General features: G+C 28.4%; 1 non-coding gene and 1 pseudogene across 1 annotated transcript; both read left to right on the top strand.

The window, feature by feature from the left end:
• The first annotated feature begins 11,195 nt into the window (after positions 1–11,195).
• Positions 11,196–11,305, top strand: LOC113873956. The gene has a single exon (XR_003506021.1). It is a non-coding gene; the product is annotated as a small nucleolar RNA R71 (small nucleolar RNA).
• Positions 11,306–17,829: 6,524 nt separating this feature from the next.
• LOC113873517 lies at positions 17,830–21,011 on the top strand (annotated as a pseudogene).
• The last annotated feature ends 1,366 nt before the right edge of the window (positions 21,012–22,377 follow it).

Below are 22,377 nucleotides of genomic sequence, written 5' to 3'. Positions count from 1 at the left end.
GTATATAATTATCTTAATTTAAAATTAAAAAAAATATGTTTTTCTATCTTTTTCCTCCCAAAATCATCTCACAAATTTGCCCTCAAAGAAATGTTTTATTAAAAAATTAAAATTATTAATTTTCTTATACTTTTAACATTTTAAACTTAATATTAGTAAAAAAATTTAAATGATTTCTCCAAAAAATATCAGGTTTTGTGCGTATATAGAGAGGCAGAAAAGATCAAATAGCATTAAATATGACTTAATAAAATGAAACATTTAATAAATTTTTATCATAAATAAATTTTATGAACTTAATTATTGAATTATATATATAACAACTTTTAATCTATAAATTTAATAAAACGATGATGAAATAAATTTGTGCTACGAAAGAACATCGCATTAACCAGGACAACGAAAACAATATATAGTTTTGGAGAGACAAATGCACTGCTTAAATAATATTATTTTGTACTATGATATTTCATTTTCTAAAATAATTTTTAATCCAAGCTTCTACATAAACAAAAGATTGTAGGTTATTTTTGGTCAGAAAATATTGTGGATTGGGGGTAAAGTTTTAAGTTAATTCAAGTATACCGGTATATAAAGGTTTGGTTAAAATATCAAAGTTATAGGCTTGTATGGTGTTTTTCTATTCCATCAACAAATAATAATAATAATAATAAAAAAAAAGACAGCAAATTAATGTGTTTGAAACGATGTAAATGAATTTATTGTTGTAGAAATAATGTAATATCTTGTGTGAACACCTTGGATTTGTACGTGCAAGAAGCTTTATCATGAATCACGTCAATGATGGGCAAACATCACCTTGTTGCTTGGAACCAAGCAGGAGAAAAGAAACGAAAAATGTTTTGCAACTAGCCAACTACCCAACTGAGGTATCATATATAAAAGGTGAAAAAGATGTCAAAAGGTGAGGTCCTCAGCACGTGAAAACTTTATCATCCCATCAAACCAACTCAAAAGAAACTTTGCACCCATTATCGTCCTTCTAAGAACTTCGCCATCTGGCACCTTTAAACTCAGTCCCTACAGTACAAGATTTTATATATATTATTGAAAAATATATATTAGATGAAGCATTCATTTAGTCTTGTTATTTATAACCTAATCTTCTATTATCATCAAATCTTTTTTATTTTATGTTAATTTCTTACCTTGTAATTTTGTTGTATGTAATCCCAACATTCTAGGTTTGGCTTCATGAGCTATCCCTGTTTCTCTTCTAACACATGAATAAAAACTTCCATCCTAATCAAATGTTTATATGATTTTAGAAATTATTGAATCTAAATGTTAACTTATTCATAAACGTTAAATCTTGAAAATTTTAGCCTCTAAAAATCTACTCAAGTAATTAGACAATCTTTTTTTCTTTAAGTTAATTCTTAAGAGTGAATTAGCTAATTAATTTCAGTTTAATTTTAATATATTTTGAAATGACCTCATTGTGCATAAACCATTTTTTGCATCATCCAATTAAGATTAATACCATATCTCTACCATCTTTAATTCATCCACACCTATGCCTCAAACTATTTTTTGAGTTTTATACTAATTCAACTCTCAATCAAACCTAATGGTACCAACTACCTCACTTGGCACAAATAATTTACTTTTATACTAGTTAGTCGAAATGTTGAAGGGTATATATATCATAGGTACTACATCTTATCAGGAGTGATCATTGGTCGGTTATGAGTGTGTTCAAGTCTAAAATTAGTTAATTATAATTAATCAAATTACTTAAAAAAAATTTAAATTTATCTTCTTCTTTTTTTCAGATAGTTCGAATTCAAACATATCGAGTAGTATCATTTAGCTAATTCGGTTGGGCCTTAAAAAATTAATAAAAATTGTTGTTGCTAAAATACTATTTCTTTTACTTAAACTCTGTATTGGACTTTATTTAAAACTTAGGAACAGAACATTATTTTGTTGAAAAAATATTTATAACAACTTTTTTAAGATAAAAAAACATAATTAATATTGAGTTGGTTTTAAATTATCATTTCATATGTTTTTTTTTACCTAACTAAAAAAAATGAAACGAGAATAAAAATTGTAGTAGGAAAAATTAAATACATGCTAAAATCTAAATTAAGATAAAAAAAAATAGTTTAAAATATGAATAATTAACATATCTCAATACAGTAAAATTAAACTGTTAATTATTTTTGACAGTAATAGACTAATAGCAAATTGGCAAAAAAATTTAATTAATGAAATATAGAACATTAGTCTTACTTTACTTATCCATTGTATATAATCAAATTATCCAACAATAACATTTACAAAAAAATCTGGTAGCATTCACTCACATGCCAGAAAACTTTAATTTAAAATACACCTATTAATGAAATATAAAACAATAGTCTTATCCACTGTATTGACCAAATTATGCAAAAATAACATCCACAAATTATATTTTGGTAGTATCCACATATGTAACCTATTTTTCTTATCATAACAAAATATAGTTAATTTTAATATAACTAAAGCATAACCATATTGGATAGGAATTATATATATATAAAAAAAACAAAGTGAGTGGATTACAAAAAATCCAAATGACTAATGTGCATATTGTGCAATGCTGGTGCACTACTATTAGGATTCATAATCTGTGACATTAGAACCATGATACATAATTCAAATTAAGATTCATAATCAATATTGTTAAATTTAAATAACAAAGAAATAAATAAAGTAGAAGTCACCTATAATTTACATTTAACACTAGACACGTTGTTGTAATAAACACTACCAATTTAATTTGCAAATTCTAAAACATAAAAAATGAAAAATAATCAAAAAATAAAATAGTAGCAAAGGTAAATTATTTATGTAAATAACTAATTACCAACACAAAATGTTCTTTGCCTATAAAAAAACATAGCATCAATACGTAGTCAGCAAATACTACCAGTTCAATTTACAAATTCTAAAACATAAAAAAAAAAATAATTAATGAATGAAGTGGTAGCAAAGTTAATTTATTTATGTACACAAATAATTACCTATACAAGCCTATAAGGAGTAGCAGCAATGTCTAGTCAGTTTTTCAAAGCCAAAAAAATAATGCACTTATTACATGTCATCAAAGTGTGACATTACCAAAAATTGCATTCCGAACACAAAATATTGCACGGATGACAATAAATACAAAAAATTAATGCCAACAAAAATAGATCCTAAATATGTAGGTACAAGATATTACCTAGGATAGCCTATGGCTATCCAGATGCTGCTGCAACAATAGAATAGATGTTGATCCAGGATGTCTATTTTTGTCCTTCTTTCCCTTTTTCACATCTCAACAACAATCAAATAAATAACAGAAAGGTTAAGCAAGTAACAATATACAATAAACAAGTAACTTTGTATAATTTAAAAAAGAAAGTAAGAATACCTTCCACAATTTTGCTAGTAATCTCAAGCTCCTCATTGACATTCAGCTCTAAAGATGGATTCAACCCTGATTTTAACCAGTTTTGAGTACATAATAGAGCTTTAGCAATCTTTGGATTTAATGAAGCCTTGTAAATGTCTATCACTCTACCTCCAGTGCTAAAAATAAATTCAGATGCAACAATTGACACTGGGGTGGCCATAATATCTCTAACCATTGTGGACAATACTAGGAACCTTGAGGAGTTTGATTTCCACCAAATTAAAAGCTTGAAATTTTGGTTCCCATCTACACATGACTCACCCAAGTGTGTTTCTAGCTCATTTTTAGTTAATAAGGCTTTTTTCCTTAAAAAAATGCTTAAAAGCATTAGCTCTTGCCCTATGAGGGAGCAGTTCTGCCTGACCAGCAGGTAAGATAACAAAATTTGTTGATTGTGAATCATGTTATGACTGAGAAGAACCCTTATTTCTCATAATATACCAATTATACATTCGATTCAAACTTACTTTGACATTCCTCATATTTTCTAATGCAATGAAATGGTTATCATGGTGCATTTGAGTGAAAGACCGCTCCACAAATTGCATCTTGAACATGAGGTCTAAAATCACACCATAATACAACAGATGGTTTATGTGATGTATATTTTCTCAATATTTATCATATTTATTTTTCATATCACTACTCATTTTTGCTCATTTGACAATCAACATTTTGAATAGCATAACAAATTTCATAATGTATTAATGCCAACTGATGGAAGGCATTGTGAAGAGTTAGAGTGTTTGATGTAGAAAATAGTTTGGTCGCATCATAACAAAATTTTAGAAACTTCACAAAAACACAAGCATCGGCCCAATCTATGCATGTTGGGGCACCAATACCCCTAAATGAATCTAAGTATGCTAGGTTAAGAAATTTAAGTCTCTCAAATGCCTATTCAAATTTTTCAGCGGAATCCAACATGGTATATGTTGAATTCCACTTTGTTGACATATCAAGACCACTAACTTTGATGATCGGATCCCAGCTACCTCTATACATTCGTTAAACTTACTAAGTGATGATGTTCTAACATACTTTATGTCATGTCTTATTCTGATAATTGAATTATTAAGTTCTTTCAGTCCATCTTGGACCACTAAATTCAAAATATGAGCACAACATCTCATATGCAAAAGTTCTCCCTCACATACCAAATTGGATATGAAATTTAAACTTTCTTAAGGTATGCAACAACCATAATATTGGCTGATGCGTTGTCAACAATAATTGTGGAAACATAATTAAGACCCTATTCCCTTATCAACAAAATGAGTTGTGACACTCATATAATTTATATTCTGGATTGAAGTCCAACAATCTGTGGTTAGAGCTATCCTACTGGTGTTGGCTTTAAAAAGTTTTTTTAACACTTCTTTTCTATTTAGGTATACTTGAAAACAATCCCTATCTACTGTGTGTCTAAAAGGTACAATAAATTGGGGTTGAAAGACCTTAAATATCCTCAACTACACAAAAAAAAATGCTCATTAATCATGATGTATTTAGCTACTGCTTTCCTACAAGCATCTTTATGAGATGACACATAGACCTTTACATATTAGAATTCTATATCATAGATTTGTTTCTCTCTTTCTTTCACCCTTCATTTATCTGTATATTTTTATTTTATTGCTTTACAACTCATAATCATATTCATTTTTTTTATGCAATATTTGAGTTGCTATAATTATATCACTAATATATCATATCTTCTTCTTTTTTTACTATTTCTTTAAATCTAGATAATCCAAAGCAATGAGTTGATTTCTTTTTAATTAATTCATATTATGAGTTAGTTTCTTTTTTTTTTTTTGTTGAATTTTAAGCATTCTAAAAAAACTAACGAGTCGCACACTAAGCATAACAATCATATCAATATCAAATGATTAATTAAATTTTTTATTTAATTCAATCTTATAAAATTATAAAATTAAGTTAATTATAATATAATTATAAAATCTTTTTCTGAAAATAAAGATTATATAAATCAAATCATATTCTATATATTTCTATATATATAAATATATGTATTTGAATAATATATATGAATAATATAAATTTGGATAAAAAGAAAAATGTTATTAGAAAAAAGAATAAATCTTAGAGGTAGATATTTTTATATTAGATATTCTATTAGTAGAAATATTCTATACATATTACACACACACACACACACACACATATATATATATATATATATATATATATATATATATATATATTAGTTTTCGTATCATATCGGATTGGCAAAAATAAAAAAAATCAATAAAATCCAAATTTTTGCGGGCAAAAATTAACTCTTTTATTACTAAATTCAGATGGAACGTAGGGCATAATTTCTCAATAAAAAATAATGGATTCTTTATTGGTTTGTTCCGTCATCCCATCTTAAATAGGATTTTACATGACTAAGCATGTTGGAAGTGCCATGTTTTTTGGTGTCACAGAAGAACTTTTTATCACAGTACTTATATGCAGCCTCAGGATCTTGTCCTTCAACGATCGATAACTTATCAAAGTGTTGCCATGCAACACTTGTCTTTCTAGTTTCACTAGCATTGGCTTTTCTCTTTCTAATGTTACTCTTAGACTGCTCAGAATTAGTAATTGGTTGATCAAGAATATTAGTGGGCTGAACAACATTACCAACACTTACTGTATTTGCAGTGTGCTAGTGGGAATTGCAGCTGTTTGATCTAAATTTTCAGTATTATGAGAGAGCTGCACAACTGGGTTTAAATTTATGTCTTAGTCAATTTCTTGGACAAATTTAAAATTATAAGAAACAAAATTTAAAAGATTAAACCCTAAAATAATTATTCTTAAAGTTCTGGTATTACTCATATTCTTGACTTTTACTTAAATCTATATTTAGTTGTTCTTAGTTTTTTTATCATACAACGTATTTTTACTTAAATTTTTTATTTCATTATACACAATATTATTCATGACTTTTACTTAAATTTTCAGTATTATGAGAGAGCTGCACAACTGAGTTTAAATTTATGTTTTAGTCAATTTCTTAGACAAATTTAAAATTATAAGAAACAGAATTTAAAAGGTTAAACCCTAAAATAATTATTCTTAAAGTTCCGATATTACTCATATTCTTAGCTTTTACTTAAATCTATATTTAGTTGTTCTTAGTTTTTTTTATCAAACAATGCATTTTTACTTAAATTTTTTTTTATCATACACTTAATATTATTCATGACTTTTACTTAAATATGTATTTAATTATATTATTTTGATAATTAGACATAATCATGCTAGTACATCCAAATTTTTTTTGTGTGTGTATATTTTGGTGCTTGATTAGAGAAATAAAAAGAAAATAAAATAGAATAAAAAAATTGTCATAAAAACATATTTCCTTTCTAATAAATATTTATGGTTCTGGATGATTATTTGAACAAGGCTGTAAATTAATACGTCACATAAATTTATAATTTTTTAGATCAATTAAAACTTTAGATAATATCCTAACTTGTTCATGATAATATGAGTACTAAAACTTTCTTTATAGAATTTTAAATTATTTATCTTATGATTCAAATTAATAATAATAATGGTAGAATACATTCTTAATTACTAATTTATTGATCTACATAATTTATGTTGTAATATATGTGTTTTAACAAAAAAGAAATAGAAACTTTATTATTTTAAAATAAAGTTTAATTAAGATACATTATTATTGAAAGAGTTTTATTATTGTCATTAATTAAAAATAACTTTAAATATAACTTTTAAAAGTAATTACTATTGAAATTAAGAATTATGAACTATAAGACAATTCATAATTAAATGATAATAAAAAATAATTTACATTAATAGTATATTTAATTAAATTTTTTAAACAATAAATAATTAAGTATCTCATGCATCAAAGGGTTTATATATATGAAATAAAAAAATATATATAACAATTACCTTCCTGCTCCTCATTCAAATTTTCTAATGAGGCAATTTCAGTCAAGCCTCTCTCCTTAGGATTAGATTTGACCATATTGATTTCTATCTTCCTAATACTACAAGAAAATTAACTTAGTGATAGTAAAAAAAAACTTGTATAAAAGATGGTTTCTAGACATTCTATACTTTTTTTTTGTTTTTCATGTTCCACATGATATACAAATGACGCCTCATTATACATGAATATTAACTTGTAATTATAAATAGTCAATGTTATAAGTAAAAGAATTGTTTTTAGAAAAAGCATCTATTGTCTCAAAAACCTATGACATGGACATAAATAGTATGAACAATTAAATTTGTCAATAAAAAAATTATCCAAGTTGAATAAGAAATCTTAAGAACAAGAAATAACTATAAAGGGACAAAACTTATACATTAAGGAACAAGTTTGTACATAAAGTAATAATTACACACGAAAACATGTCTAAAAAAACACTTATCAGATTGATATCAAAAAATTAAAAAGAAAATATATATAATCTTACTTAAAAAATAGGAGGTAAACAATCTAACTATTTATATTATATTTGTTAATTCTAAAAAGCATGCATCACATGAAACTATTTTAATTTAATTTTTTTATTTATGTTTATCACAAACTATCAAACAAAAAAAAATTTCAGCAGAGGAGAAGATAAGACAAGTAGTCAAAATAGATGAAGATAGTACAAGCAATCAAAACATATGAAGAAATCCTATGTCAAAAATTTTTCCATAAGTCAAAACAATTCTATAAGGAATTATGTGAACATATAAATATCAAAAACAACAATTGAAGTAAAAGAGAAATACAAAATTGGAAAGAGAACACATTTCACAACCACAACAAAAGTGTTAGTCAATATCAATCACAATGATAATTCAAATTCAATATGATTTAAGGCAAAGTAATATAACAAGATAGTATATGCAACTAGTTAATATCAAGTTTATATTGAACTTTGAAGTTGTTCATGGTCTAAGCACACATGGCAAGGGTTCATTAAAGTGCAACCTTTTAAACTTTCTTTGCAAGTATTTTAAGCACTAAATATTTTAGTTAACTAGAAGTAATATGTCTTAACTACTAAACATTTCTAAAGCATTAGAATCTAATTAATCAATTACCTTTGCAAGGAGAAGCAATGACAATACGAGCGTAAAGAAAGAAAAACCTAAAATAAAGAAGAAGGGCATAATCATATTCATACTGATTAAGGAAAAATAAAACAATAATAGATTAAGAAACAACACTATAACAAAATAACCTAAAATAAAAAAAAGAATGAGTAAACCCCTCACCCGCAACAACATAAACTTAATAGTCTATTAAACCAAATAACAAAAACATAAAACATTTCTAAAGCATCAGAGTGTAACTAATCAATTTACATTTGCAAGGAGAAACAATGACAACACAAGCGGAAAGAAAGAAAAACCTAAAATAAAACCACAGTAAATTAAGAAACAACACTATAACAAAATAAACCTTCACCCGCAACAACATAAATTCAGTAGTCCATTAAACCAAATAACAAAAATACAGAACAATATTAACAAAACCTAAAGAATAAAAACTATAACCTTAACCCTAAAGGAATAAAAAGCCAAAACAATTGCTTACCTTAGTAAAGAAGAAAGTGGAGTTGACTGATTGAGAGTAAGAGTAGTAAAATGAAAGAAAGAAACAATGGTAACAAGAAACAAAGACAGAGAAGGGAAGAAACATATTTTCGGTCAATGGTGGATTTCGACGGTTTCCTAATTTTAAATCCGCAGTACACCATATTTAACCATTTCAATCCAAAAAAATTATTCTACTTAGCCGAAAGTCATTTATATCAGTTTTGTGTGAGTGGGTTCTTCGATTTCGTATAGATCAGAGCGGTTTGGTTGGATCTAACCAACTCTACATCTTATTCTCCATGGATTGTTGATGATGGTGGCAATAATGTTTTCTTAAAACATCTTTTTGACATTCTAACAAAAGTTAGGAAGAAAGAAACAAGACCTAATTAGATAGGGAATGAGACTTGAATCAGTCTTTTATTTATTGGAATAGCCTAAATTTTAAGAAGTTTCAACTAAAAATAAGATCTCGACTAAAGAAAAAATTGTTTCACACTATAAGTCATGTTATCTATGATGATATGATATTTAGTAAGATACATATTTATTTTTTACACATTATTTTATTCATTTTAATATAATGTCTACTATTTATAAAATATGTTTAAATTTTTGTAGGCTAAAGAACTCAGTCAAACTTTGAATTTCAACGAGCTCTTCCTGCCTAACTCACACAAGGAAGTTTGAAGTTAGAATGATGGTTGTTCCATCACTACTTATGTAAGTTACTATTTTATATATTATTTTTTATATAGATTAATAAAATAGTTATATATATCTAATTATAATTTTTTTTATTAAACACGATATTAAAACCAATTTGAGGGAGGTATAGTCTTAAGTTGAGAAGTCTCTCCAAATGGCATATAGTAACAAATGGATGGCCTATACAATAATGCTTAAGATTATCTTATATTTGGTTTGCAAATATTCCAACACTTGGTGACATCCTCTCTATAGTGTAAAGAATAATCAAAATTCTTTAATCACAACATCGAATCAAGAACAAATCAACAAACTACTAGAAAATAATCTAAAAATAAAGTTCCTTCATACTATTTTTGTATTTAAATTATTTCTGTAGGCATTTATTCATGTGTGTGATAGAAAACTAAAAAATATTTGTTATATTCTTCTATATGGTGTCAGAGCTTGGGACTTCAAAAACAAACTTCAAAAAACTAGTCCATGAAATTATCGATTTTACTATAAATAAAATAAAAATATATTTGAAAAAAGAGCAATAGGTGTTGAATGATGAATTACTCACATCATGGCTTATTGGTAATATGAAAGAAGAAACTCTCTGTATAATCTACGAAGGGGATACAATATTTTTAATATAACTTCATGACCAATTGTTTTCCAATATTAAAGATAGTGAGCTTTGACTAAAAATAGCCTTTATGGCCTATCAAAGGAGAACCTGTCATTGGATGAATATAAAAGAAAATTCAAAGAAATTTATATTTATTAGCAAACCAATCTCATATGTTGGCAAAGTTTTTGAAATCTCAAAAAGGCTTGGAAATAAATACAAGGAGTTTTAGTAAATTGAAACCAAGATTTTGAAGTTTGAATAAATTTGGTCATTAACTACTTAAGATTTGACTTCTTTTCGGCTAGGGAAGAAAGATGTGAAGTTTATTGAAATCTCAGAGGTGTATTACTTCTCAGTGGTTATTGATTGTTGTTCTATGGTGAAGTTGAATAATTTCTCTAACCTGGATTATTCATGCCATTATAAGAGTGATAAGGTTGTCTATTCCCAATCACATTAATATGTTTTTCTTGAGTGGCTTGACACTCATGATTAGGATGACCTCGTCCACAAATATCAGATCTCATTAGAAGAGCAGCTGGATGATTGATAGATAAACTATCAATCTTCTTTCCTAAGGCTTTAACTTGCCTTGCCATTGATGTTACTACATCAAGACTATAAATTCCAACATATTTAGCAGGTTTGGATTGAGTGGAGCTCCAATGGTAGCTGTTCATTGCCATTTCTTCAAACAACTCTTGTACAACTCTCAGTGTCTTACCATTTAGAGTTTTCCCAACTGCAGCATCTATCATTTACCTTGTGGCTAGATTCAATCTACTATAAAAAGTTTGTACTTCAAGCCAGTTAGGAATTCCATGATGTGGACACTTCCTTAACAATTCCTTAAACCTCTCTCTCCTATGTATCATATAGCATTTTTGACTCCATCTGACAAAAGGAAGAGATATCATTTTGCATCTTGACAGTTTTTGCTAGAGGAAAATACTTCACCAAGAATTTTTTTGACATAGCCTCCTATGAAGTAATAGATCCTCGTGAAAAAGTGTTTAGCCACTATTTCACTCTACCCCTGAGAGAAAATGATAGTTGCAAACAGAGTGCATCATCAATAGCTCCATTAATTTTGAAAGTATCACAAATTTTCAAGAAATTAGCAATATGAACATTGGGATCTTCATCTTACAACCCATCAAATTGAACAAACTGTTAAATCATTTGAATAACATTAGGTTTGATTTTAAAATTTTCTTACACATCTGGTCGAACAATGCTAGATTTTGTCCCAATTAATGATGGACGAGCATAATCTGATATAGTCCTTTATTGATTCTCATTGTTTGCCATTCCTTTCATATAATTCTTTATGTTCTCCTTTTTTACTCGCAATTGCTTTTCTCTCTGAATTTTACACAGAGTTCTTTCTATTTCGAGGTCAAATTCTAATATTGCACCATAATTAGTTTTGGCCATGCACCAAAAAAATTAGCTTCTGAAAAAAAAATAAAAGAAAAATAAAGTTTAAACTAAGACTACAGAAACAAAGGAAAATTAACAAAGAGAGAATAAAAAAAATCTTAATGAATTAGTTCCCAGTAACGACATCAAAAACTTGATGGCTTAAATCAATGAATGGGCAAATGCACCCATTGTCACAATAGTATCACTAAAAAAGAGTACCAAATATCGCACCTACAGGGATTGTTAATTAAGATTTTCAATCCTTAATTACTTAGTTTTTAAAGAATACAAAAAAGGAATTATGATGATGATTTCGCTAAGACAAAAAGTAGCAAATAGAAAGAAAACATATTTCAAGAATTAAAATCTAGAAAATAGAGTTAAGTAAATTTAGATGAATAAAGCGAGCACTTAGATTGTAAATCCTCTTAAGCATCCAAACAACTAGATTCCTCCCTCAACTACTCAATTTTAATCTTTTAGAGCTGTGGGAATTTCTAAGATAAGACAATACATTTCTCAAGAATAATAGCTCTTAACCCTCAGTTAATTAACCGAAATTTCTTTCTTAATTAATACCTCCTAGGTTGCATTAAATTTGATTTGTGAATTTCATTATTAGGGTTGTCCTTGATATAGAAGACTTATATCATTCTATCTCTAGAGTTGCATTCAAGCCTTTTCAAATGAGTATTGGTCAATTCAAGCTAGGTTTCTACTCAAAACCAAAACCATGAAAATAAAATAAGAGATAAATTGAATCATCAACCAACAAGTAAAGCTACTTAATTGAACTCAAGAAAACAAAACATGAGATAGTGTGAAGGAATTAGAAATTAAACATAAAGAAACTACGATTTAAAAGTAAAAAATAATTAAAGAGTCTTGTTGTCATCCCCAGTTATACTCGTTACTGTTTCTTCATTCAAAAGTGTTTTGCCTAGGTTTTTGCATCATCCACCTTTTATAGTGGTAGTCCCCTGCTCATTTTCTTGTAGAAACTCAAATCTGACACACATTAAAGTACACACTCAGGTACAAGGTCATGTACATGACTGTGTACATCTTTGATTTCTTAAATATTCACCCTTTTAAGCTTCTTTGATCTACATACTCATATACACAGTTACCGTGTATATCTCTACTTTAGATAATTTGCTTAATTTACGTGATTCGAGAAGTACACAAGCATATACATGGGCGTGTACTTTCTCGTGTAGATCTCTAGTTTTGTAAATCTTCAAAAGAAGTTGATATTGCTTCCTTTTTTACCCATTAATCTTCTAAAGCTCTCACTTCTTGTTCATTCTCCTTGAAAACATGAATAACAATCTAATTAATAATAAATTCTTACAATGGTTAACTCAAAATCTCAATCATTATTCATGAATTACATTATAGGATCAAGCATAAAAAGCATTTATAATGACACACTTTTCTTTGTTAAAATTGAGTGATATCTTCTTTTGTGGTTAGACACTTAGAGAGAAAGGAAAATAGAGTATCCTAATTTAATGTTTGGGTAAAAGGTAAGAAATATATAACTCTATTTGGGAGACATTTTTAGTTGCCTATATTCAGTGTTATTACTTTTTTGTTCTTTCGATCTCATGAGTTTACAAGTTTTTTTTGCGATAATATGTTTCAAGTTAATTCTTTATTTTCAAGCAGGACTTGCTTAAGGACAAACAAACTCAAGCATAAGGGAGTTGATAAGCCTATATTTTTCAGTGTTTTATAGATTATTTTTATATGTTTGGCCATTATTTGATGAGAGTTTTACATTGATTTATTTATCATTTGTTGCAGTTTATCATAAAGAGGTTACCAGTGCATTATTGAGAAATTTGTTTTTGGTCAAAATTATATAAAATTTGAGGTAAGAAGCACACCTTTTCTTAACAAACTCATTGGGGGTGCTTTGATGACATGCACGATCGAGCTCATGGGTGTGCACGGTCATGTTTCATATCTAATGACTCAAATTTAAATAATTTTTAGGGTTCTCAGAATCTTATCTAAGGAGCAAGTGGACCTGCAAAAAAGGCAATCTTTGCTAGGCTAACTTTTGACAACTCTTGGAGTTATTTGGGAGTGAAAATCACAGGTGAAGATGAAAGATATCTCTATAAAGTTTGAGCAAGTGATGAAAAGCACATCTTAAGAACAAGAACTCTTCTCACCTCTTCTCCTTGTGATTCTTGTAGTTTGCTTTTCTATTTCAAGTGAAGATAATTTTCTTTACATTTGTTTACTTTGTTCATATCATTATGAGTAGTTAAATCCAAAGTTAGAACTATGGTAAATCTTTTGCATGACTTTAGATGAATTTTAAGGTTAATAACAATTTCAATTTTATTTTTTTGATTGATTTTTTATTCTAGTGAGTTTATGTCTATACGTTTGAAATTGACGACTCTTAACATATCATAATTAATTACATTATAGACAACTGTATCACATGTAATTAATGGATTTATGAAATAAAATAAAACAAAGAACTAGATAGACCAAATTTAGTTTTTCTTTTTTAATCAATTATTAAATTAACAAATTCATAGACTCTTTATGCTTTCTCTACTTTTTTGCCTTGCATGACCATTGATGGTAATAACTTAGCGAAAACATTACTAATATTGCATAACCATTAGGTGATAGTAGTATTAGTATGAGTGATTGATGATCGTAAGAAAATCAGAATTAAAATTAAACTAAAAATGAATATAAAGAAGTGTAAAGGTGAAAACATATGCCTTAGACTCATCTGAAATAGTTTTGTTAAGGGTTGCAATGTTTTCTTTTCAATAACCCTCTTGATTTAAGTCTATTATCATTTTATTTTCTTACGAACTATTTAAATTTAAACAATTGAATCACGATAATCTTAGTATTTAGAACAATATCTGTGGAACAATATTTTTAAAACTTAATTTAAGAATCATTTATTAATATTTGATGAGTACACTTGTCCATGAACAATAGGTTAGACAAGAAGGTTTTAAAGGTCACTTTGACTTGATTCATCTTATTCACCATTATTATTGACCTTATCATAAGTTGTATTAGTTATTCCTCTCCCTCCTTAAAATGAAAATTCTGGAACATTTTCCTCCTACCATTGAACTTAGGCAGAGAGATACTTTTTTTATTCTTATTTATTTGTTCTTTGTATGAAGAAACTAACTCTTGATTCAAGAAAAGTTCTTGATGAAAAATAGTTTCTTGTGAAAGTATTCAAGAATAGCCTCACAATCTTTCATCTTTTCTTTGTAATTACTTTTTGAACTTCTCAAAACTTTTTCTTTCTTTTAATATGAAAGTTAATTGGGATAAGACATGTTTCATCCCCTCAAAGAATGTGACTTGATCTAAAGTCAACAAATTCACTTGTATAATTCATTTTTAGCATACTTACTAGTTGGGCAAGTACTTGGGTTTTCCACTGTTAATAAGCAAGGTAAGGAATAAAAATTTCTTATTTATTATTGATAAGATAAACTTGCGTATTGGAAGGACTAACTCTTAAATATGGCTAAGAGAGTTACTATGGCTAAATCTATTTTGTCATCAATCTAAATCTATTTCACACAAAATTTACGAATATTAAAAGAGTTTATAACATATTGATGCCAGTATTCAACATTCATATGGAAGGAGAATGCAACTTTTACTCAATCTTGAAGTTTGGCTAATTGAAACTTAATAAATAATCCTATCTTAGAGAACTGTGTGTTCATTCTACAAAAGAAACTAACATTTCTCTTCTTAGGAAATGTGTGGAATATGATGTATGGTAAGGATAAGTTATGGACTAAACTTTTAACATATAAGTATCTCCAAAACTCTTATGCTGAATACTACATCCAAATAACACGCTTCTTATGTTTGGAATTTCATCATTAAAGTTGTATCTCATCTCCGACTTTAGTTTTTGGTTAGAGAGGAGTGATATGTCATTGCGGTATGATAGATGGATAGATGATGAACGTACATATAACTTGATTTTTTTCGTGCATATTAATGACATTAATCTTTGGGTACGAGACATTTATAGGGATGGGGATTGATATTTTGATGATGATGAGGTAAATGATGTCTTATTATAGGTAGCATCCAATTCTGTGTTTTATTCAACTAGGAGTTGTTATGAGTAATTCCCTTGCTACCTTCAGTGTGTTAAACACCACTAGTGTTTGGGATTCCAAACTTTTAAAAAATGTCAAACATTTTGTTTGACTCATTCTCCATGAGACTCTTCTCACTAATGTTTTTCGTGTTTATAATTATATTTCTTTTTATTTTTCTTATTAGAGGTGCTTGATTGTTAAGGAGACGATTCTTTGTTGCCTTAGTGGTTGCTTTATGTGGGAGCTACTTTGTTTTCTTAAGTGGATCAAACTTCATATTACTAATCCGTGGGATTCTTTTTTTGCTTTTACTTGTTGAATTGTTTAAAAAGTAAGGAACATGAGGGTGTTTTATTATATTATTTGGCATGAGGGAAAAATTTTGAATTATATAAACAGTCTTTATCAAAGTATTTAGACTTTTGTCGTTTCAATAGTCCAAAAATTGCAACAATTTATTTTTTAGAAGCCACTATAAGAATGAAGTATATCTAAATTAAATATAAATGATAATTCTCTCTGGAAAGAAAATAGCATTTAGTGGCAATTACATTTCTATTTAGTGATAGTTTTAATTATTAGTAAAATATTTTTTGGTAGTTGCAAAATTGCTACTAATTTTGGTGCCAATAAACTAATTTATAATAGTTATAATCGACTGATGAAAAAATTGGTGCAAATTTTGCAATAGGAAAAAAGTTATGATTGCCTTTATTTTTAAAGAACTAGAATTCTACAAACTTGTTAACTTCGGTGAAAATTGTCTGTATTATTTAAAAAATTGAATCCTCCATAAATGTTTCTAGCATATATATCCCTGTAAAAAACGTAGAATTTAACCAAGAAAAAAAAAGGATAATACAGGAACACTTTAAAACAATAGTTGTGTAATGTCACGTACAAAGAAAGGATGTTAATTTTTTTAAATTCTAAAGCTTGAAAAAGTGAAATTATTAGTGCTCAAATTTAATAATAGGATAAAAAGAAACTATAGAACAAAAAAAACCTGTAATAACATTCATTAGAAGCAAGAAAAGTAGAGAAGAAAGTTTCACATACTATACAAAATGCAATAAAAATAAACAATTAGAATTTGAATTATAAATAACAAAAACGGAAGCGAAAGTATCAATTCTCTTTCGTAAAAGACACAAGAGAGCATCAAAACAAATAATTTAGTTGCGTCCTTAAAATCAAGACATACCATTGAATGTAAAAGTCTAAAGGCCAAGTTCGCTTTCACATTGTACCTTGGTAATGTTTTTCTTAACAACTTTAAACTTTCTAACAAACAAAGATAAGTTTTCTAGTCATTAGTTTAAAATTAACGTAAAAATATTAACAATTATTGATGTTTACTAGAATTGACATTAAATTTCGAATCGACGTTAACTATTTTTTTTATTAGTGTCTTGAAAATTTGTATCTTAACGAGTATAGAAGTATAATAATAAAAAAAAATTACGCAACAAATTAACATTTCATATTTTTAAATTTATCTTTGTCAAATTATGTAACTAGGTATTAATTAAGACGTTTTCTAAATTAATATAAATAATTTGGTTGTTTGTTGCACATACTCTAAATACTTTTGAGTTAAAATACTTTCATCTAATAACACTAATTAAATAAAAATATGAAATTCATACCTTAGAAATTCTAAATATTATTTAATAATAATTAATTTTTTTCTGATATATAATTTTGCGTATCACACTTTATGCCTTCTTTTAAAAACTCTATTTTTTTGTCATTTCCCATAATTTGCTGCCTATCATACATTGTAGAGGAGCTCGCCGGGGGAGGTGGTGGCGAGAGAAATGGTTGAGATTGTCTGTGAAGAATCGGGGTTTTCATTTTCTCTTTCGTATATTCCCGGTCATGGCAAGGATCGTTGTGTTGTATCTTAATTTGAAGGTCTTCAAAAAATGAACTGTGCCACCAAAGCCACCTTCATCAGACTCTTCCACTCCACACATCTCTTGCAACGCAAATCCCACACTTTCTGGGAATCTGTGAGTCTCTCTCTCTCTCTCTCTCTCTCTCTCTCTCTCTCTCTCTCTCTCTCTCTCTCTCTTCAATTGCTCATCGTTTGATTCAACTCCGTCCATGTATTTTTATCATAACTGTTTAAATTTGATTGCAGGGATGCAACCATTACTCGAGAAGCTTCAGAAGGACGCGTGCTAAACAAACATTACTCCGCAATGTCAATGCTTACGCAGAATTCATGTTTCAGGTTCGCGACGCTCTTATAGAGCTGATGCTATGATTTCCTATTGGTGGTTTTTCAAGTTTTCAACAAAACACTACAATGATAATGTAAATGCTCGTTTTAGTTACTTAAATTATTTGGTTCGATAACTTTATTTTCTTCATAAAAATCTTACCTTAGTCTTTAATTTTTGTTTTTAAAATACTCGTTTTAATTGTTTTGTACTTCATTTTTTATTATCTTTTTATATATATAAAGAAAAAGCTAAAATGAACGACATTTTTTTAAGTGAAATTTTTATAAAATCAAATATTAAAATGATGGACGCCTGCAATTCAAGGGACTGAAATATGTATTTACTCTAATAAGAGTCAAGCAAGGAGAAGAACAAAAGAAAAAAAAAAAAAGAAGGAACTTTTCTCTTTTATAGGTCATTGATACTATTGTATAGCCTAACAGATATATGAGATTCAGCTTAACTTATCATGCATCTCAATCATATTTCATGTTTCAAAATTAACTTTACTTAGCTTCAAAGTAAACGAACACTAAGATTGTTGAGAAATTTTACTCATAAGCCTTCAGTTCATAGAGTAATGCTATTTCTATGTATGTTTCTCATAATAATACTTACATCCCGGGAGAGGAGAGAGAAGTGTGGCACAAAATGGATGATGTGATCGAGAGAACTAGAGAGGAAAAAGAGTGTTGTGAGAAATTGTTGTGGGAGGGAACAGTATCAATTGTCATAATATTATCTGTTTGGTAGCAGAGGAAAAGTGGGTGTTTTTGGGGCTGGAGAAGTCAATCAAGGGTCTTAAACAATGACTGAGGATTTTGAACTTGTAATATTCTGCCAATTTTTCATTTGGTTATCTAAAATTTGTTTCGAGCTTTTTATTTCTTTAGTTTGCAATTTTCTGTTGATATTTTATTGTTCTTATGTGAAAATACTATTAGCCTTTGTAAAACTTGGATTATCACCACACTCTAGCAAATAAGAATGAATACCTTTTCACTTCCTCAAGTTTTTATCCATGCTTTTTTTGTTTGATGTTATACTTCTGCAATGACTTTTTTTCCATAGTGAACAGAATTTCTGGGAGACTAGATTCTGCCAGTGTAACAGCTTTTGCATTATTAGAATCTGGACTGTGACCTTTTGTATTCTTTTACTGGGGAAAGTTCTTAATGCTCAGTTTGATCTTTGTTCACTATGTTTGTTGTGGAACCCTTACGGCCTTACTAGTGTTGGTATTGGTAATTAACATAAAAATTTTCATTGTTGTGCTTCTCCCGAGTAAAGACTGATGTGATATTGAGGACTCCTCAGTATCATTGATTATTTTTTTTCATGTTATGAACTCTTTTGGTCGTGGTTCTAGATGATTCTGTTGCGTGCTTTTTTTCTTCCCTGATTTTGTTTCCCTTGAGACGTTGCATCTAAAATGCTTATGCTTTCCTTTTTCTTTACATGGCTTAGAGCTTGAAAGAAGGTATTAATGAGAATGATCCATCTTCAAGTCGAGGCACCCAATGATATACAAAACAATATTCTCCGAAGGGCTTTGAAAGGTACAGGAATGGCAATCAAAGATCAAAGCATCGGTCAAGAAGTAAGTGCAGTACTGGCTCCCTTGATTAGACTTTGTTTGATGGTATTTCTGGGAAATCCTCTAACTGCATCTTGTCTGGAAAACTTTCATGTCCGCTTGAGGATTGTTGGATTTAACAACTAGTCTCCTTTTGATGCTTTTTATAAGGTACTTTTAACTAACTTATACAAACCAATAAAGGTAGTTAAAATTAGTTGATTCTCGAGTTTTTAAAATTATTATAGCATGACAATTTTATCTTCATTTAATATCATTATATCTAAATCCACTGTTAAAATGCTTCATAGAAATTATAAAGTGTCTAATAAAAAGGACTACTAAAACCTTCTAGAAGGTGACTTATAAAAGGATCAGGGGAAGGAGAAATCGTGTACCAGTTTTGGTTTTAACTTGCATCATAAGCTTTCTTAAATAAGTTACATTGTGTTTATTACTTTTAGTGCAGAGAATATTTCAGATCTATCTATCTATCTATCTATATGTATATGGCTTGTTCTAGTTTTCTATATTTCAAGAAAACATGTTATCTTTCAGGCGATCATGAGTTTTGCAATGATGATTCTGATGTTGAAACCATTTTCCGCTTGGCCTTTGGTGGCAATCGGTATTTCTATTGGTCCTTTATAAATGAGGAAAATCCTCAGTGGAGGAGGTCAGGAGGCTTTTCTAGTTATGGGAAATCTTGGAGTTGGAGACGTCAGAGTGAAAATGATTATGGCAAGTCAACTGAGTCTGAGTCTGGTAGTTCATACTCAGATTTAGTTTCAGATAGATTAGCCCTTGGATTGACTGCTTCTGGTCCTCTGAAGCTTGAAGATGTGAAAAATGCGTGAGTTCTTTTGCACTTCCTCTTTACCAAAATACTAGGAACTTTGAAAGCTAGTGTTGCTGGTCTCTCTTCAATATGATTTTATGCAATTTTATAAAATCAGGTATCGGACATGTGCCTTAAAGTGGCATCCAGATCGTCATCAAGGCTCTTCCAAGGTAAAGCCAACCTCTACACACTGATTAGTTCTCTCTCTCCTTTATTGTTCTTTTCCTTACTGAGGATTCTTTATCATACATATAAAGCTTACTAATAATAATTTTAATTGTTATGCATATTGATAGGTAATAGCAGAGGAAAAGTTCAAGCACCTCAGTGCAGCTTATCAGTCATTGTGTGATAAGCTGGCCATGGATTAGGGAGTATGGACTTTTTTAGGGATGGTGTTTCGAATGTGTTCAATAGTATAAAATGAAAACATATATATATATATATATATATATATATATATAAGTTTTTATTAAAAATCATAAGATCTAATGCATTAATAACATTAAATGTTACTATTTATTGTTTTCTTATGATGTACACTTGTGTACACACTGAAGAAACGGTTTTACTAATACCTTTTATACAAGTCTCTGCCTCTTAGCAATTATTTACCCCAGCTAATTTATTCATCGCTTTCATTATATTTTCATTAGTAGTAATTTTATCATACACTTGTGGAAATAATATGTATGGATATGGTGCTTCACATTACAAGAGTATCATTACATCATATTACCATCCTTAACTTATTTACGTGCTTACTGAAGGAGTTAAGTGATATCTTTTCCTCCCATCCTATCTATGAACACCATATTTGGTCTGTTTATTTTAAAAATTGTTGTCAACAATTTATCTGTTTTTTTGAGATGCAAAATTGTTATTTAAAGCTGTTGTTCTCTTTCTTCTTCCTCTATAATGGAGTAGGTAGGAACCATAATCCTCGAAAAAATTGCTTTCATTAGATGTCCTTAATAACTCGTGTACCAATTGACCCGAGCTATAATGTTTATTCAAAAGTAAATTCATTTTACAGGGGTGCTATTTTGTATGAAAATATTGTCACGGTACAAAGCACAAAAAGTAAAAATATATAACTCGTGGCGGGGTTCATGTAAAATGATGTTTTGCTGTAACTGATACTGCACCTTCATGTTTTTAACCAATCATTCTTTTGTACAATTTTCATAAATTGGTTTTGGTGTAAAAGAACATTTTCCTTCAATTTAATGTTACTTTCTCTGTTTCATATCAGTTATCGTTTAACACTAGTGTACATATTTAAAAAATAATAATTAGTTTGACCAATTATTATGGTAAAAAAAAATTCACTGAAATATCCTTATTAGGTGATGACCAATCGTAAGTTATTTTAGTTTTTAGTTGGTAAAACCTGTCTTTAATAATATTTTTATATTTTAAAATGATAAATAATTTGACAAAAAAATAAAAAGTGCTCAAGTGACAATTAATATAACATAGAAAGATAATAGATTATAATTTTTAAGTTAAAATATGATTTTGTATAATTATTAAGAGTTTTTTAATTATTATGCAAAATATATACGTTTTAGTTGGTCAATAGTTTTCTAGTTGATTTGATGTGCAGCTTTGTCCTTTCCTCCTTTGGCATTCCCCCCAGCACTCAAAGGCAAATTATTTATTGTTGAGAGAAACCCACCTCATCTAAGAAGTTAACAGGTTGAAGAGAAAGTCAATTGTGGCTTATAACAAGCCAACACACGGTTGAATTATTTAGAAATTAATTGTTTTACCTTTTATTTCTATAATTTTTAAT

Source organism: Abrus precatorius, unplaced genomic scaffold (assembly GCF_003935025.1).
Source record: "Abrus precatorius isolate BTA unplaced genomic scaffold, Abrus_2018 Scaffold7, whole genome shotgun sequence".
Classification (NCBI taxonomy): Eukaryota; Viridiplantae; Streptophyta; class Magnoliopsida; order Fabales; family Fabaceae; genus Abrus; species Abrus precatorius.
The sequence above is the reverse complement of the archived record's forward strand: the minus strand, read 5'-3'. Positions and strand labels throughout refer to the sequence as shown.